This window comes from Schistocerca piceifrons, chromosome X (genome assembly GCF_021461385.2).
Source record: "Schistocerca piceifrons isolate TAMUIC-IGC-003096 chromosome X, iqSchPice1.1, whole genome shotgun sequence".
Taxonomy (NCBI): domain Eukaryota; kingdom Metazoa; phylum Arthropoda; class Insecta; order Orthoptera; family Acrididae; genus Schistocerca; species Schistocerca piceifrons.
The window spans coordinates 190324186-190341140 of NC_060149.1; positions in this window are offsets into that span (position 1 = coordinate 190324186).

Genomic DNA, 16955 nt, shown 5'->3' on the forward strand with positions numbered 1-16955 from the left:
CAAAAAAAAGTACTGTTTTTTATGTGAGTAAGAGGTAAAGGTAAGGAAGTTTGCAATTAACACCGAGTTCGGTTATAAATTGAATATCGGACTATTGCGAATTGAAGTGGTGAACTACGGAACCGCAAAACACATTGATACCTTTATGTATTAAAAGAACATCATCAACATAACGAAACCAACCAGTGATTTCTGCATCATACTCTCTTTCAAATTCTGACACAGGGAGGCTATTTATAGTTTGTACAGACACCCAATGGTAGTTACAAGAATCGAGTGGCACGCAAGGGAAGCAGTGATTGAGAAGGGAGTGAGACGGGGTTGTAGCCTATCACCGATGTTATTCAATCTGTGTATTTAGCAAGCAGTAAAGGAAACAAAAGAAAAATTTGGAGTAGGAATTAAAATCCATGGAGAAGAAATAAAAACGTTCAGGTTTGCCGATGACATTGTAATTCTGTCAGAGACAGCCGAGGACCTCGAAGAGCAGTTGAATGGAATGGACAGTGCCTTGAATGGACGACATAAGATAAACACCAACAAAAGCAAAACGTGAATAATGGAATATAGTCGAATTAAATCAGGTGATGCTGAGAAAATTATGTTAGGAAGCGAGACACTTAAAGTAGAAAAAGAGTTTTGCTATCTGGGAAGCAAAATAACTGATGATGGTCGAAGTACAGAGGATATAAAATGTAGACTGGCTATGGCAAGGAAAGTGTTTCTGAATAAGAGAAATTTGTTAACATCGAGTATAGACTTAAGTGTCAGGGAGTCCTTTCTGAAAGTATTTGTATATAGTGTAGCTACGTATGGAAGTGAAACATGGACGATAAATAGTTTAGACAAGAAGAGAATAGAAGCTTTCGAAACGTGGTGCTACAGAAGAATGCTGCAGATTAGATAGGTAGATCACGTAACTAATGAGGAGGTACTGAATAGAATTGGAGAGAAGAGGGATTTGTGGCACAACTTGACTAGAAGAAGGGGTCGGGTTGGTGGGACACAATCTGAGGCATCGAGGGATCACCAATTTAGTGTTGGAGGGAAGTGAGGAGGGTAAAAATCGTAGAGGGAGACCAAGAGATGAAAACACTAAGCAGGTTCAGAAGGTTGTGGGTTGCAGGAGTTACTCGAAGCCGAAGAGGCTTGCACAGGATAGAGTAGCATGGACAGCTGCATCAAACCAGTCTCTGGACTGAAGATCACAACAACAACAAGATAGGAAAATGGGTGTTGTTCCACAAAATCGTGTTAAAACTTAGAAAAAAGTTTGCCAGAGAATAAGACAATGGAGAACCCATTGCTACTCCTTGGTTTTGAATAAAAGTCTCCAAACTTGAAGTAATTATAATTAGGAACAATTCCTAACAACTTCAGAATTTCATTAATTTCCTCAACTGGATGATTGCTACGGGTGCGCAGAGTTTCAGTAATAATATTCTGGACTTGGTCTGTAGGTACATTGGTATACATATCTCTAATGTCTAGTGATGCTGTATTGTCTGCAGTAGGAATGTTCAAATCGTTTAAAATGTAAATTAGATGCCCGCGGTTGCGTGGTGAAAAACTAGATGGTTGTACATAATGCTTGTTAATGTAATTGGCTAATAGCTTTTCTACGAGGTAGCCAAAACCATTTCTGGTGTTGACGATGGGATACGCCGGAGGATCTGTCTTATGCAACTTAATAATCGCTCTTGACATATGTGGCTGTGGATTCATAGGTATAAGAAATCTCTTCTTAATAGAGATGGGAAAGTATGAATTGGATTTTATGCGTTTCTTCAGTTGGGCCAAAAACTTTGCAGATGGACGGAAACTACAGTGGGAAGTGTTGTTTTCTTCGAAGAAGTACTGTACTTCGGCTGAGATTCATCCTCCTTGGTAATAACACTCGTTTTGTCCTTGTCTGCCCTAACTATGATCTCCCTGTGATCATCTAGTTTTTTATTTATGTTGCGAGAAGCTGCGTTTTCCGAAATTGCTGCTGAAAGTGTCCCCGTATTACTTTATTTATTTTAATGGCTGTCTCACCTCGTTTAACCGTTGAAAGTACTGTAGAACGCCATCCATGGCGACTAAAGAGTGAGCTAAGGAAAAATCTATTTGTTGTTGGGCCTTCAGCTTAGTGATATTATGTGATAATCCTTTCTTAAGTAGCCGTGTTTCATTAGTGTTGAAACCATTATCAGTTAGGCTGAAAACCCACGGGGCAAATGCAAACGTACTTTGAAGAGTGCCTACTTCGATAGTGAAACTTGGGTAGTTTCTTCTGACGAACCGACGAAAGCCTTCCCTTAATTTATTGACACACTCATTCACATCATCACGAAATTCGTCGAATGAACTCATACTCATAATTCAAGTATGCCACATACGCAGCCTTATTAGTTCTGTTTTCTTTTTCGCATATGAAACGCGGGCTTTTGTACGTAAACAAAATGTCATAATGCGCTTGGCTGAACGTGCTGACACGTGAGGACGCTCATTCATCCTATTAACAATGTAATTTGAGGCTATTCACTCATTCAAGGTGCCCTTCATCGCACGATCTCTTGCGAACAATGGATGAAGGGCAACAGGCAAATTCCATATTCCTAGATTTCCGGAAGGTCAAGTTACCTTCCATTCAGAAACATGTTGCACTCAGCGGCTGTTATATCGACTTGTAAATTGTAGACTGCAGCGATCAGTCGTCCTTTTTAAATTTTATTGTGCAGATCTAGATTTCGGATAGAAGCGAGCCATTCTGGATGCACTATTATTTTCGCTCAATGCATGTAATGCCCTACTGGCCGGGCTTCATTCACAGTTCATTGAACTGTGGATGAAGCCCGACCAGCGGGGAATTACCGGCATTGAGCGAAAATAATACTGCATTGAGAATGGCTAGGTTTCCGGAAGGTGTTTGACGCAGTATCACACTGTAGACTGTAGACGAAGGAGCGATCATAGGAATATGTCCTTAGATTGCGAGTGCCTAGAAGAGTGTTTAAGTAGTAGAATCCAGTACGTTGTCCTGGACGGTGAGTGTTCGTCGGAGATCAATATATCGCCAGGAGTGCTCCAGGGATGTGTAATAGGACTGATCTTATTCTCTATATACACAAACAACCTTACGGATCGCAGTTCGCGATTGTTTTCAGCTGACACTGTAGTGCACGAGGAAGTGTCGGCTTTGAGTGACTTGGATAGAATTTCTATTTGGTATGATGAATGCTGTAACGTGCGAGAATGTAAGTTAATGACGATGATTAGGAAAAACAATTATGTAATGTTAGAATACAGTATTAATGATGTGTTGCTTGACACAGTCACGTCTACTAAATATCTAGGCGTCAGGCTGCAAAGCGTAATGAAATGGAGAGAGTACGCAAGGTCTGTCGTAGAGGGAAAGAGAATGATCGACTTCGGTTTAATGGGAGAGTTCTAGTTCATCTATAATGTAGACCGTGACTGCTCAGGTGTTTGGGATCCCCACGAAGTCGGTTTAATGGGAGACACGAAGCGATTTAGACGCACGCTGCTATATTTATCAGTAGGTCTGATCAGCATGTGAGTATTAAGGAAATATTCCATGAACTCATATGTGAATCCCTGGAGGGAAGAAGACGTTCTCTTCGCGAAGCACGATTGAGAAAATTTAGAGACTGCATTTGCGACAGACAACTGAACGATCCTGCTATTACCTTTATAAATTTCGCGTAAAGACCGCGAAAACAAGAGAAATCAGGGCTCTTACGAAGAGATATAAACAGCCGTTTTTTCCTCACTACATTTGCGAGTGGAACAAAAAAGAGAACGACTGACAGAAGTTCAGGGTACTCTCCACCACGCACGGTTTGAAGGTATGCTCACTATCTATCTTGAAGTAGATGTAGATTATATTGTGAAAATTTAGCTTTGACATCTTGAGAAGTACTTGACGCTACCGCTAATTGTATTCGTTTGTACGCTGAACGTTAGCTGTTACCTGTGAGATGTTCGGTTGCCAACGTTACTTTTAGGTGATCAGGTATTAGGATTTCCTTATGGATACCAAATGCCCACATGTATAGAATTATTGCGCCTAATAAAAAAATTTGGGGGCGACTAATACAAGATGATACGGTGTGCGGACCGCTTCACATTATCTTTTGCCGGTTTTCCGTAGATACACAGCGTACAGCCCATGGTTCCTAAAGAAAAGGATCATGTTTCTTCTTGGAATCTTTCTTTCGCAAATGTATGGGAACACTTCGTAAACACGACGGCCAGTGTGCTTTTTGTCTCACTCACTTTGCTCCGTGTTGGCCCTCCAAGATGTTATTTAAATATAATTCGGGATTTAGTTCACAGTGATATAATTCTCCTTTTCAGTGCCTCTTTCCGCAATAACATACAGATCTGTAGCTGACGATCACATCGGTATGCTACATTCCCAGAATTGCTAATTGTACTTCTGGAGGTGTTGTACTAACTGGGCTTGTTAATCTTCGAAGAAGACCTCGCTGCGTACATCTGATGTATGGGAAATACTAGACAGCATTTAAGATGAACGCCGCTTCCCTCGGCGGCGGCAATAACAGAAGCTTCTCTATTCCATTAGATGCGGCTATTGCAGCAGCTGGCACATGACATTTCAATATGCAGTTAAACGGCGTAACAGCCGCTGTGGCACACAGGTAAATGTTAGTGCAGTACAGCCCAGGAAGAGAGTCGGGTGCCCTGGGGTCAGGGGATCGGAGAGCGAATCTTGTTACTCAACGTGGCAGCACGCCGCGACCTGAGCGAAAGCGGCTGCGCGCAGCACGCTGACGACACTCTTGTTTCTGTAACGTACAGTACTTCCTGCGAGTCGTGGTCTACGTCTTTTGCACACATCCGTCAGTTCAGTCTCCTCTAGCAGTCCAATGTTAGTCAGAGCATCGTTTCTATTGTCTACTTCTAAGACAGTGCAAGAGAGCCCGAGAAAACGCATTTAGTGATATGATGTGTCGTGATCCAGTCGCCTGCGTCCGTAACTGAGGTCGCTAACGGACTCCTCTGCGCCGGGGCTCAATCAGGAAATAGTCGGTTCGAATCCTGCGGGTTGACCGAGTTTTCAACACCACTACTTCTCCGGCAACGAGAGTAGAGATGGTGGCGTAAAGTTCAAAGTCATCAGACTTTGTGCCCATACCCTGAATTAAATTCAAAACCCCTCCATAACGTCTCATGGACATGAGCGTGGACATGTGACACTGCTGATGGTGATTCATTCGTCGGAATTCGATGGCTGAATTACTGCTTTTCGGGAGGAGTAGGCTATACACAGACGTGATAAAAGTCGTGAGCTACCTCATAATATCGTATCGGACCTTGTTTTGCCCGGGGTAGTGCAGTAACTTGACGTTGCATGGACGTTGGTAGTCCCCTGCAGAAATAAGGAGCCATACTGCCTCTATAGCTGTCCACAATTGTGAAAGTGCTGCCGGTGCAGGATTTTGTGCACGAACTGACCTCTCGATTATGTCCCACAAATGTTCGATGGGATTCGTTTCAGGCGATCTGGATGGGCAACGTTCTTCAAAGCAGTCGCGAACAATCGTGGCCTGGTGACATGGCGCATTGCCATCCATAAAAATCCCATCGTTGTTTGGGAACATGAAGTCTATGAATGGTTGCTGGTAACCATTTCCAGTCAATGATCGTTTCAGTTGGACCTGAGGACCCAGTCAATTCCATGTAAATATAACCCACACCATTATGGTGCCACCACTAGCTTGTACAGAGCCTTGTAGAAAACTTGGATGCATGGCTTCGTTGGGTCTATGCCACACTCGGCCCCTACCATCAGTCCTTACCAACTAAAATCGGGACCTGTTTGACCAAGTCACAGTCTTCCAGTCGTCTAGGCTCCAACCGATGTGGTCACCAGTCCATGACAGGCGCTACAGGCGATGTCGTGCTGTTACCAAAAGCCCTCTCGTCGATCGTCTGCTGCCATAGCCTATTAATGCAAAATTACGCCGCACTGTCCTAACGGATACGTTCGTCGAACGTTAAACATTGATTTATGTGGTTATTTCACTCAGTACTGCTACTCTGTTAACACTGGCAGCTCTACGGAAACGCCGCTGCTCTAGGTCGTTAAGTGAAGGCCGTCGGTCACTGCGTTGTCCGTGGTGAGAGGTAATGCCTGCGGTCATAATCACGTCGGAAAACTTTCCACAGGAATCACCTGAGTTATAAATGACAGCTCTGCGAACACACTGCCCTTTATACCTTATGTAAGCGATACTACCGCAATCTGTATATATGCATATCGTAAACCCATGACTCTTGTCACCTTAGTCTTTAGCGCCAGTGGGTAACCCTATCGCTTATTCAATTATCGTCTGACACTAACATCACTCCCTACTGCACACACGTCCTTTTACTTACACTCTACAGATCTACTTAAGGCACAGCGACGAGAGCGTACATTATGCGTGGATGACGAAAACCCTTTCCACATTTGGACGATTTTGGCGTCAAGCCTTTTTTATATCATTCTTGAAATTTACGTAATAACATAATAAGAATAATAGATTAGAAAAACAAATTTCATAGGAGTACAAAGTCTCTAAGATTAAATGTGTAGACGTTACATAACGAAACATTGATATAACTGCGTGACATACGTTACCTTATTATGGGTATGTGTTTAGAGGTTATGGGCGCTCAATAGCGACGTTATCGGCGCCCTTACGCACATTAGAAGAAACGAATGTGGATAAAATTACCAAGATATTTTCGTACGCGCTAAGGAAACGGACAAACAGTAAAAGGTGCTATACAGTAGATTAAAATACAAGTAAAACGACGGAGGAGCTGAAAGAAATGTCACTGGCGGACCACTTTCAAAAATCATGGGTGAGCCAGTCACCATGTTAACAGGTTAAAACCATCTCCTTAAAATCTTGGGAAAAATGTTGGACAACGAAGGATTTAAAACGAATAAATAAAAGTGTAACGGGCAGCAAAGACCATCACATAGCAGTCAAGGAAGGGAGACTTGAGTAAACAAAGATAACTGGATGCAAGACATTAGAATGGGAAACTGAAATCCAAGAGACAGAAGAGAAAATATTACACTACTAACCACTAAAATTGCTACACCAAGAAGAATTGCAGATGATAAACGGGTATTCATTGGACAAATATATTATACTAGAACTGACATTTGATTACATTTTCACGCAATTCGGGTGCATAGATCCTGAGACGTTAGTACCCAGAACAACCAACTCTGGCCGTAATAACGGCCTTGATATGCCTGGGCATTGAGTCAAACAGAGCTTGGATGACGTGTAGAGGTACAGCTGCCAATGCAGCTTCAACACGATACCACAGTTCATCAAGAGTAGTGACTGGCGTATTGTGACGAGCCAGTTGCTCGGCCACCATTGACCAGAAAGGCCCGTACAGGACCTACAACATGCGGTCGTGCATTAACCTGCTGAAATGTAGGGTTTCGCAGGGATCGAATGAAGGGTAGAGCCACGGGTCGTATGTTGTTGTTGTTGTCTTCAGTCCTGAGACTGGTTTGATGCAGCTCTCCATGCTACTCCATCCTGTGCAAGCTTCTTCATCTCCTAGTACTTAACTGCAACCTACATCCTTCTGAATCTGCTTAGTGTATTCGATCTCGGTCTCCCTCTACGATTTTTACGCTCCACACTGCCCTCCAATGCTAAATTTGTGATCCCTTGATGCCTCAGAACATTCCCTACCAACCGGTCCCTTCTTCTTGTCAAGTTGTGCCACAAACTCCTCATCTCCCCAATTCCATTCAATAACTCCTCATTAGTTATGTGATCTACCCATCTAATCTTCAGCACTCTTCTGTAGCACCACATTTCGAAAGCTTCTATTCTCTTCTTGTCCAAACTATTTATCGTCCATGTTTCACTTCCATACATAGCTACACTCCATACAAATACTTTCAGAAACGACTTCCTGACACTTAAATCAATACTCGATGTTAACAAATTTCTCTTCTTCAGAAACGCTTTCCTTGCGCTTGCCAGTCTACATTTTATATCCTCTTTACTTCGACCATCATCAGTTATTTTGCTCCCCAAATAGCAAAACTCCTTTACTACTGTAAGTGTCTCATTTCCTAATCTAATTCCCTCAGCATCACCCGACTTAATTCGACTACATTCCATTATCCTCGTTTTGCTTTTGTTGATGTTCATCTTATATCCTCCTTTCAAGACACTGTCCATTCCGTTCAACTGCTCTTCCAAGTCCTTTGCTGTCTGTGACAGAATTACAATGTCATCGGCGAAGCTTACAATTTTTATTTCTTCTCCATGGACTTTAATACCTACTCCGAATGTTTCTCTTGTTTCCTTTACTGCTTGCTCAATATACAGATTGAAGAACATCGGGGACAGGCTACAACCCTGTCTCACTCCCTTCCCAACCGCTGCTTCCCTTTCATGCCCCTCGACTGTTATAACTGCCATCTGGTTTCTGTACAAATTGTAAATAGCCTTTCGCTCCCTGCATTTTACCCCTGCCACCTTTAGAATTTGAAAGAGAGTATTCCAGTCATCATTGTCGAAAGCTTTCTCTAAGTCTACAAATGCTAGAAATGTCGGTTTGCCTTTCCTTTTCTAAGGTAAGTCGTAGGGTCAGTACTGCCTCACGTGTTCCAACATTTATGCGGAATCCAAACTGATGTTCGCCGAGGTCGGCTTCTACCAGTTTTTCCATTCGTCTGTAAAGAATTCGCGTTAGTATTTTGCAGCTGTGACTTATTAAACTGATAGTTCGGTAATTTTCACATCTGTCAAGACCTGCTTTCTTTGGGATTGGAATTATTATATTCTTCTTGAAGTCTGAGGGTATTTCGCCTGTCTCATACATCTTGCTCACCACATGGTAGAGTTTTGTCAGGACTGGCTCTCCCAACGCCGTTAGTAGTTCCAATGGAATGTTGTCTACTCCCGGGGCCTTGTTTCGACTCAGGTCTTTCAGTGCTCTGTCAAACTCTCCACGCAGTATCGTATCTCCCATTTCATCTTCATCTGCATCCTCTTCCATTTCCATAATATTGTCCTCAAGTACATCACCCTTGTACAGACCCTCTATATACACATTCCACCTTTCTGCTTTCCCTTCTTTGCTTAGCACTGGGTTTCCATCCAAGCTGTTGATGTTCATACAAGTGGCTCTCTTTTCTCCAAAGGTCTCTTTAATTTTCCTGTAGGCAGTATCTATCTTACCCCTAGTGAGATAAGCCTCTACATCTTTACATTTGTCCTCTAGGCATCCCCGCTTAGCCATTTTGCACTTCCTGTCGATCTCATTTTTGAGACGTTTGTATACCCTTTTGCCTGCTTCATTTACTGTGTTTTTATATGTTCTCCTTTCATCAATTAAATTCAACATTTCTTCTGTTACCCAAGGATTTCTACTAGCCCTCCACTTTTTACCTACTTGATCCTCTGCTGCCTTCACTACTTCGTCCCTCAGAGCTACCCATTCTTCTTCTACTGTATTTCTTTCCCCCATTCCTGTCAATTGTTCCCTTATGCTCTCCCTGAAACTCTGTACAACCTCTGGTTTAGTCAGTTTATCCAGGTCCCATCTCCTTAAATTCCCACCTTTTTATAGTTTCTTCAGTTTTAATCTACAGTTCATAACCAATAGATTGTGGACAGAGTCCACATCTGCCCCTGGAAATGTCTTACAATTTAAAACCTGGTTCCTAAATCTCTGTCTTATCATTATATAATCTATCTGATACCTTTTAGTATCTCCAGGATTCTTCCACGTATACAACCTTCTTTTATGATTCTTGAACCAAGTGTTAGCTATGATTAAGTTATGCTCTTTGCAAAATTCTACCAGACGGCTTCCTCTTTCATTTCTGTCCCCCAATCCATATTCACCCACTATGTTTTCTTCTCTCCCTTTTCCTACTCTCGAATTCCAGTCACCCATGACTATTAAATTTTCGTCTCCCTTCACTACCTGAATAATTTCTTTTATCTCATCATACATTTCATTAATTTCTTCATCTGCAGAGCTAGTTGGCATATAAACTTGTACTACTGTAGTAGGCAGTGGCTTCGTGTCTATCTTGGCCACAATAATGCGTTCACTATGCTGTTGGTAGTAGCTTAACCGCACTCCTATTTTTTAATTCATTATTAAACCTACTCCTGCATTACCCCTATTTGATTTTGTATTTATAACCCTGTATTCACCTGACCAAAAGTCTTGTTCCTCCTGCCACCGAACTTCACTAATTCCCACTATGTCTAACTTCAACGTATCCATTTCCCTTTTTAAATTTTCTAGCCTACCTGCCCGATTAAGGGATCTGACATTCCACGCTCCGATCCGTAGAATGCCAGTTTTCTTTCTCCTGTTAACGACGTCCTCTTGAGTAGTCCCCGCCTGGAGATCCGAATGGGGGACTATTTTACCTCCGGAATATTTTACCCAAGAGGACGCCATCATCATTTAACCATACAGTAAAGCTGCATGCCCTCGGGAAAAATTAAGGCTGTAGTTTCCCCTTGCTTTCAGCCGTTCGCAGTACCAGCACAGCAAGGCCGTTTTGGTTAGTGTTGCAAGGCCAGATCAGTCAATCATACAGACTGTTGCCCCTGCAACTACTGAAAAGGCTGCTGCCCCTCTTCAGGAACCACACGTTTGTCTGGCCTCTCAACAGATACCCCTTCGTTGTGGTTGCACCTACGGTACGGCCATCTGTATCGCTGAGGCACGCAAGCCTCCCCACCAACGGCAAGGTCCATGGTTCATGGGCGTAGGGTCGTAACACATCTGAAATGTAACGTCCACTGTTCAAAGTGCCGTCAATGCGAACAAGAGGTGACCGAGACGTGTAACCAATGGCACCCCATACCATCACACCGAGTGATACGCCAGTATGGCGATGACGAATACATGCTTCCAATGTGCTTTCACCGCGGTGTCGCCAAACACGGATGCGACCATCATGATGCTGTAAACAGAACCTGGATTCATCCGAAACAATGACGTTTTGCCATTCGTACACCCAGGTTCGTCGTTGAGTACAGCATCGCAGTCGCTCCTGTCTGTGATGCAGCGTCAAGGGTAACCGCAGCCACGGTCTCCGAGCTGATAGTCCATGCTGCTGCAAACGTCGTCGAACTGTTCGTACAGATGGTTGTTGTCTTGCAAACGTCCCCATCTGTTGATTCAGGGATCGAGACGTGGCTGCACGATCCGTTACAGCCATGCGGATAAGGTGCCTGTCATCTCGACTGCTAGTGATACAAGACCGTTGGGATCCAGCACGGCGTTCCGTATTACTCTCCTGAACCCACCGATTCCATATTCTGCTAACAGTCATTGGATCTCGACCAACGCGAACAGCAATGTCGCGATACGATAAACTGCAATCGCGATAGGCTACAATCCGACCTTTATGAAAGTCGGAAACGTGACGGTACGCATTTCTCCTCCTTACACGAGGCATCACAACAACGTTTCACCAGGCAACGCCGGTTAACTGCTGTTTGTGTATGAGAAATGGGTTGGAAACTTTCCTCATGTAAGCACGGTGTAGGTGTCGCCACCGGCGCCAACCTTGTGTGAATGCTCTGAAAAGCTAATCATTTGCATATCACACCATCTTCTTCCTGTCGGTTAAATTTCGCGTCTGTAGCACGTCATCTTCGTGGTGTAGCAATTTTAATGGCCAGTAGTGTAGATTCAATTAGCAATGGCAACAAGGAGGGTCATCTCACACGGGAAACGAGTGGGCAGCCTAGTAGAGAGCCACGGTCAGATGTATAAGGCCGGCATTGGAATACCGGCCTAGCAAGGTCAAATAGCAGATAAAACCCAGCCAAGACATGTGGGAACGCTGTTCCGTGAGTGGTGAAAAAGGACAACAGAGGGGAAATTAATAAATTAGTAGTAGATGATATTGGTAGTTTCTTTAGTGGGCAGAATGGAGTGCTTATGCCAGTGACGATGCCACATAATTCAAAGGAAATGGCATCAACAAATGTTTGCAGCAGCCACATAATATGGATGAATGTATGAGAGTGAATATGGTGAAAATCATTAATTCAGTTCTTTCACAGGTAACGAATACTTCATATGTCATGAAGTGTGGTAGGTTGGTTCAAATGGCTCTGAGCACTATGGGACTTAACATCTGTGGTCATCAGTCCCCTAGAACTTAGAACTACCTAAACCTAACCAAACTAAGGACATCACACACATCCATGCCCGATCCAGGATTCGAACCTGCGACCGTAGCGGTCACGCGGTTCCAGACTGAAGAGCCTAGAACCGCACAGCCACATCGGCCGGCGAAATGTGGTAGGGAAAGCGAATCGTCGACTTAGGTTTGTTGGGAGAATTTTAGGAAAGAGTGGTTTACATGTAAAGAAGAGAGCATACAAGACGCCAGTGTAACCTATTGTTGAATACTGCTCGAGTGTTTTGGATCCGTACCAGGTCGGATTCAAGGACATCGAAGCATTTCTCAGGCGGGCTGCTAGATTTGTTACCGATAGGTTCGAACAACACGTAAGCGTTATGGCGATGCTTACTCAAATGGGAATCCCTGGAGGGAAGGCGACGTTCTTTTCAAGAAACACTATTGAGAAAATTCAGAGAACTGGCATTTGAAGCTGACTGCCGAGCGACTTTACTGCGCCACGATACGTCGTGAGTAAGGACCACGAATATTAGATACGAGAAATTAGGGCTCATACGGAGGCATATAGACAGTCGTTTTTCCCTTGCTCTACTTGCAAGTGGAACAGTAAAGGGATTAACTAGTAGTGGCACAGCGCACCTCCACCACGTACCGTACCGTGTCTTGCGGAGTATCTATGTCGATGTAGATCTAGAATAAATTATGTATAGGCGGCTAGCCGAGCGCTTCTGTTTCCACGACCACCGTATATGCAGGTGCTATGCAACCCATCATCCTGTGCATATCATACTGGGTTAGAGAATACCATCCTGACTATTAATGGCGTCCACACCCCTGACATTATAAACTAGAGAAAAGACAGTTAGTGCAGTTAATGAGAGGACTGGAGGCATTAAGAGGTAAATGAAGCATCACGTACCTTTACAGATGTTGGTGATATCCCACATCAACGCCTATACGTTATGTTATTCTCAGTCTAAGAAACTGTTAGGTTTAAGAAGGACACTGTGAATAAAAAAAAGTTTTTGAAGTCAAGATAAAAGGTGTTCAGCTATCCTATCAGAAAATATGAACCAAATTGACAAGGAGTAAAGAAGAAATATACTTTAAAAGAAAGTGCTTAAGGAACTATGTTATCCCAAACTACACCCAAGTCAAGCTTCAGTGCAGCAAGATGAATAAAAGATAGATGTGAAGTGATGTAAATAGAAGAAGGAATCCGAAAAAAGTACAAGAAAGTCGACAATATGAATACTAAACCATACATAACAAACTCTGAAATAAGCGGAGTACTACAGAACTTAATATCTCACCTTATGATGAACAGCGCCGCTGCATATAATAGAAATGAACAGGGAAGAATTAGACATTTACGTAGTAAGAAAATTAAAACTTGGCTGGATAAGAAAAATCCCATGAACGCTGAAACAAACTGTGATTCAAAATGTCCATTCTACAAGAGAGTTCCAGAACTTATCACTGTTAACTTCAGTGACAGCGAAACAGCACTAGTACAAATGGTTCAAATAGCTCTAAGCACTATGGGACTTGATATTTGGGGTCATCAGTCCCCTAGAATTAGAACTACTTAAACCTAACTAACCTAAGGACATCACACATATCCATGCCCGAGGCAGGATTCGAACCTGCGACCGTAGCAGCAGCGCGGTTCCGGACTGAAGCGCCTAGAACCGCTCGGACCACTAGTACAACAAACAAATGTAGTTAGCCAAACATCCAATACAATCAAGTAAAATAATAATAAGAGAAGATGCATAACAATTAAATGACAACAGAAGCTGAGACACTATTTGCTATGAATGACAAAATGAAAAATAATAAAGCTATGATTCTAAAAGCAGGCAAGGGAATGTCATAATAATGAAGAAATGAGAATAAACCTATAAAACACTGTAATTTTTTTTTAAAGGAACAGCATAATTTGCGTTGACAGAGACGAAAAAACTGATTTCAAACGCTCATTAAGAAGCATTCATTAGCACATACATCTTCCTCACACGACTGAAAAATAATGGTGTACAATGATGAATCCATTTCCTCCAAATTGCGAGCACAACTTGAAGTGCACGAAGAACTATCGTGAACTATAGGGTGATTCAGTTGCCACTACCGACATCGTTTTATGCAACCTGCCAGTCTGCATCTGACCGACAAAAACCACGCACGAGATTTTCATACATTCTCTCTCGTTAGGCTCTAATTATTAGTCCTACCGAAAAAAATGAACTGGTCCTTCTGTAGGAAATATAACACAGTTAAATTTTATGCCGGCCGGTGTGGCCGTGCGGTTCTAGGCGCTTCAGTCTGGAACCGCGTGACCGCTACGGTCGCAGGTTCGAATCCTGCCTCGGGCATGGATGTGTGTGATGTCCTTAGGTTAGTTAAGTTTAAGTAGTTCTAAGTTCTAGGGGACTGATGACCTCAGATGTTAAGTCCCATAGTGCTCAGACCCACTTGAACCATTTTTTTTTTTAATTTTATACTGGAATATCTTTCCGCTTGAGGCCACGGATTTCTAGTTATTCAAGAAAAACATACAGAAGTGACCTTCAAACGCACCTCCACCCTCCCCCCCCCCCCCACACCATTCTGTACTAATTATATTTTATATCATTTACTTTCAGTAATAGAAACAAACAGTTCATACAAGAAGAGAACAGAAACTCAAAAGCTTTTGAAATGCTGAACATTAGATGGGAAAATCGAATAACGAATAAGGAGGTACTGAATCGAATTACGGAAGAAAAGAAACTTATGGCACAACTTGACTAAAAGCAGGGATCGGTTGTTAGACATCCTGACACAACAAGAAACAATCAGTCTGGTAACGGAAGGGAGAGTGGGGGTAAAAATTATGGAGGGAGATCAAGGCCTGAACACAGCAAGCAGCTTTAAATGGATATACACTGAAGAGCCAAAGAAACTAGAACACCTGCCTAATATCCTTTAGAGCCCCCGCGAGCACGCAGAAGTGCCGCAGCCTGACATGGCATGGACTCAACTAATATCTGAAGTAGTGCTGGAGCCAAATGACACCATGGAACATGCAGGACTGTCCATAAGTCCGTAAGAGTACGAGGGGGGGAGAGATCTCTTCTGAATAGCACGTTGCAAACCATCCTAGATATGCTCAATAATGTTCATGTCTGGGGAATTTGGTGGCCAGCGGAAGTGTTTGAACTTGGAAGACTGTTGCTGGAATCACTCAGTAACAATTCTGGACGTGTGAAGTGCCGCATTGTCCTGTTGTAATTACCCAAGTCCGTCGGAATGAACAATGGACATGAACGGATGCGGGCGATCAGACAGGATGCTTACGTATGTGTCACCTGTCAGAGTCGTATCTAGACGTATCAGGGGTCCCATACACTACAACTGCACACGCCCCATCTCATTACAGAGCCTCCACCAGCTTGAATAGTACCCTGCTGACAACCAAGATCCATGGATTCATGAGGTTGTCTCCATACCCGTAAACGTTCATCAGCTCGATACAATTTGAAACGGGACACGTCCGACCAGGCAAAATGTTTCCAGTCATTAACAGTCCAATGTCGGTGTTGACAGGCTCAGGCGAGACGTAAAGCTTTGTGTTGTGAAGTCACCAAGGGTGCACGAGTGAACCTCCGGCTACGAAAGCCCATATCGATGCTGTTTCCTTGAATGGTTCGCACGCTGACACTTGTTGACGGCCCAGCTCTGAAATCTGTAGCAATTTACGGAAGGGTTGCACTTCTGTCATGATGAACGATTCTCTTCAGTCGTCCTTGATCCCGTTCTTGCAGGATCTTTTACCGGCGCATTGATGTCGGAGATTTGATGTTTTACCCGATTCCTGATGTTCACTACGGGAAAATCCCCACTTCATTGCTACCTCCGAGATCCTGTGCCCATCGCTCGTGCGCCGACTATAACACCACGTTCAAACTCTCTTAAATCTTGATAACCTGTCATTGTAGCAGCAGTAACCGATCTAACAACTGCACCAGATACTTGTTGTCGTATATGGGCGTTGCCAACCGCAGTGCCGTGTTCTGCCTGTTTACATATCTCTGTATTTGAATATGCATGCTTATACCAGTTTGTCTGGTGCTTCAGTGTAGAGTGCAGTGGTTATGCAAAGACGGAGATGGTTCAAATGGCTCTGAGCACTATGGGACTTAACTTCTAAGGTCATCAGTCCCCCAGAACTTAGAACTACTTAAACCTAACTAACCTAAGGACATCACACACATCCATGCCCGAGGCAGGACTCGAACCTGCGACCGTAGCGGTCACGCGGTTCCAGACTGTAGCGCCTTTAACCGCTTGGCCACACTGGCCGGCAAAGACGGAGAGTCTTGCACAGTATAGACTAGCATGGAGAGCTGCATCAAACCACTCTTCGGACTGATGACCACAACAACAACAATCGAAGCAACCAAAGTAATGAAATAAAACGAATATACACATTGCGTGTGTTGTAGAAAACGTAACACACATTATGAAAAATGTGGATAACATGGACCTAAAATACCAATACGTTTGACTCGTATTTTAAAGCATTCTGCCTCTTCTGCAACACGACAAGTTTCCAAAAAAAGTTGGTATTTCAACTGGAGGAGGACATACCAAAAAGCAATTAAAAATCAAGATAAAGTAAATTTTCCAGTAAATGTTTAGGAATACTATGAAGGCTCAAGAAACAGTTATGCGAAAGTACTGGGCAACCTAACCCAAAATCATGAATGTGTCCAGTAATAAGCTG